Below are 3842 nucleotides of genomic sequence, written 5' to 3'. Positions count from 1 at the left end.
CAACAAGGTTTCAACAACAATAATGGTGGAAGAAACAGGTTTAGCAATGGCAAGCCTTTTCCATCATCTTCTCAGCAACAGACAGAGAATTCTAAGCAGAACCACTCTGACTTAGCAACCATGGTCTCTGATCTAATCAAAACCACTCAAAGTTTCATAACTGAAACAAGGTCCTCCATTAGGAATTTGGAGGCACAAGTGGGACAGTTGAGCAAGAAAATTACTGAACTCCCTCCTAGTACTCTTCCAAGCAATACAGAAGAAAATCCAAAAGGAGAGTGCAAGGCCATCAACATGGCCGAATTTGGAGAGGAGGAAGAGGCAGTGAACGCCACTGAGGAAGACCTCAATGGACGTCCCCTGGCCTCCAATGAGTTCCCTAATGAGGAACCATGGGAATCTGAGGCTCAAAATGAGACCATAGAGATTCCATTGGACTTACTTCTGCCGTTCATGAGCTCTGATGAGTATTCTTCCTCTGAAGAGGATGAGTATGTCACTGAAGAGCAAGTTGCTAAATACCTTGGAGCAATCATGAAGCTAAACGACAAGTTATTTGGTAATGAGACTTGGGAAGATGAAACCCCTTTGCTCACAAAAGAACTGGATGACTTGTCTAGGCAGAGATTACCTCAAGAAGGATCTGGAAGGGTCAAGTGTAATACCTCATGCACCTCAAGAAGGCTCTTTGTGTTGCTTAGGGTCAAGTGTAAACCTCATGCATCTCTCTGTAATGGAGAAGCTAGGGATCTTTGAGGTACAAGTTGCAAGAATCTCACTAGAGATGGCAGACAATTCAAAGAAACAAGCTTATGGACTTGTAGAGGATGTTCTGGTAAAGGTTGAAGACCATTACATCCCTGCTGATTTCATAGTCCTAGAGACTGGGAGGAGCATGGATGAATCTATCATCCTTGGCAGACGCTTCCTAGCCACAGCAAAGGCTGTGATTGATATGGACAGAGGTGAATTGATCATTCAAGTGAATAAAGAATCCTTTGTGTTTAAGGCTCAAGGATATCCCTCTGTCACCATGGAGAGGAAGCATGAAGAGCTTCTCTCAAAACAGAGTCAAACAGAGCCCCCACAATCAAACTCTAAGTTTGGTGTTGGGAGGCCACAACCAAATTCTAAGTTTGGTGTTGAACCCCCACATTCAAACTCTAAGTTTGGTGTTGGGAGGTTCCAACATTGCTCTGAGTATCTGTGAGGCTCATGAGAGCCCTCTGTCAAGCTACTGACATTAAAGAAGCGCTTGTTGGGAGGCAACCCAATGTTATATTTTATCTATTTTCCTTTGTTATTTTATGTTTTCTGTAGGTTGATGATCATGAGAAGTCACAAAATCAATTGAAAAAGCAAAAACAGAATAAAAAACAGAAAGAAAAACAGCACACCCTGGAGGAGAACTTGCTAGCGTTTAAACGCCAGTGAAGCTAGCAGATGGGCGTTTAACGCCCAGTCTGGCACCATTTTGGGCGTTTAACGCCAGAAAGGGGCACCAGACTGGCGTTAAACGCCAGAAAAGGGCAAGAAGCTGGCGTTAAACGCCAGAAATGGGCACCAGCTCGGCGTTTAACGCTAGAATTGGCTCAGAATGCATTTTTGCACGCCATTTGGTGCATGGATGACTTTTCCTTGACACCTCAGGATCTGTGGACCCCACAGGATCCCCACCAACCCCACCACCCTCTTTCTTCTTCACCCATTCACCAATCACCTCAACACCTCTTCCCCAAAAACCCTTCACCTATCAAATCCCATCTTTCTCTTCACCACTCACATCCATCCTTCATAAAACCCCACCTACCTCACCATTCAAATTCAAACCACTTTCCCTCCCAAACCCACCCTCCCAAAGCCGAACCCCTTCCTTCTCCTCACCCTATATAAACCCATCTTCACTCCTTCATTTTCACACAACCCAAACACTACTTCTCCCCCCTTTTTGGCCGAACCATACGCCATCTCCATCTCCTCTATTTCTTCTTCTTCTACTCTCTTCTTTCTTCTTTTGCTCGAGGACGAACAAACCTTTTAAGTTTGGTGTGGTAAAAGCATTGCTTTTTGTTTTTCCATAACCATTTATGGCATCCAAGGCCGGGGAAACCTCTAGAAAGAGGAAAGGGAAGGCAAAAGCTTCCACCTCCGAGTTATGGGAGATGGAGAGATTCATCTCAACGGTGCATCAAGACCACTTCTATGAAGTTGTGGCCTTGAAGAAAGTGATCCCCGAGGTCCCTTTCAAACTCAAAAAGAGTGAATATCCGGAGATCCGACATGAGATTCGAAGAAGAGGTTGGGAAGTTCTTACCAACGCCACCTTATGGAGTTCTTACCAATGCATGGATCACCAAGAACCATGATCAAAGTGTGAACCCGGACCCAAAGAATTGGCTTACTATGGTTCGGGGGAAATACTTAGATTTTAGTCCGGAAAATGTAAGGTTGGCATTCAACTTGCCCATGATGCAAGGAGATGAACACCCTTACACTAGAAGGGTTAACTTTGATCAAAGGTTGGACCAAGTCCTCACAGTCATTTGTGAAGAGGGCACCCAATGGAAGAGAGATTCAAGAGGGAATCCGATTCAATTAAGAAGGCATGACCTCAAGCCTGTGGCTAGGGGATGGTTGGAGTTTATCCAACTCTCAATCATTCCCACTAGCAACCGATCCGAAGTCACTCTAGACTGGGCCATCATGATTCATAGCATCATGATTGGAGAAGAAGTAGAAGTTCATGAGGTTATAGCCCAAGAACTCTATAAGGTGGCGGACAAGTCCTCTACCTTGGCAAGGTTAGCCTTTCCTCATCTCATTTGTCACCTCTGTTACTCAGTTGGAGTGGACATAGAAGGAGACATCCTCATTGATGAGGACAAGCCCATCACTAAGAAAAGGATGGAGCAAACAAGAGATCCCACTCATCATGAAATCCCTGAGAAACCTCAAGGGATGCACGTTCCTCCACAAAACTATTGGGAGTAAATCAACACCTCCCTAGGAGAATTGAGTTCCAACATGGGACAACTAAGGGTGGAGCACCAAGAACACTCCATCATCCTCCATGAAATTAGAGAAGATCAAAGAATCATGAGAGAGGAGCAACAAAGGCAAGGAAGAGACATTGAGGAGCTCAAGCACTCCATAAGACCTTCAAGAGGAAGAACAAGCCGCCATCACTAAGGTGGACCCGTTCTTTAATCTCATTGTTCTTTATTTTCCCGTTTTTCAAAAAATCCTGCTTATGTTTATCCATGTTTGTGTCTTATGATCATTAGTGTTTTAGTGTCTATGCCTTAAAGTTATGAATGTCCTATGAATCCATCACCTTTCTTAAAATGAAAAAAGTTCTTAATTGAAAAAGAGAAGAATTGCATGAATTTCAGATTTTATAACAGATTAATTATTTTGATGTGGTGGCAATACTTTTGTTTTCTGAATGTATACTTAAACAGTGCATATGTCTTTTGAATTTGTGGTTCATGAATGTTAAAGTTGTTGGCTCTTGAAAGAATGATGAAAAAGGAGACATGTTACTGAGGATCTGAAAAATCATAAAAATGATTCTTGAAGCAAGAAAAAGCAGTGAATACAAAAAAAAACGAAAAAAAAGGGAGAAAGAGAAAAAGAAAGAAAAAGAAAGAAAAAAGTTGTGATCAAGGCAAAAAGAGTGGCTTAAGAACCCCTGGACACCTCTAATTGGGGACTCTAGTAAAGCTGAGTCACATCTGAAAAGGTTCACCCAATTATGTGTCTGTGGCATGTATGTATCCGGTGGTAATACTGGAAGACAGAGTGCTTTGGGCCACGGCCAAGACTCATAAAGTAGCTGTGTT

This window comes from Arachis stenosperma, chromosome 6 (assembly GCF_014773155.1).
Source record: "Arachis stenosperma cultivar V10309 chromosome 6, arast.V10309.gnm1.PFL2, whole genome shotgun sequence".
In the NCBI taxonomy this organism is placed as follows: Eukaryota; Viridiplantae; Streptophyta; class Magnoliopsida; order Fabales; family Fabaceae; genus Arachis; species Arachis stenosperma.
This window is presented reverse-complemented; position numbering follows the sequence as displayed.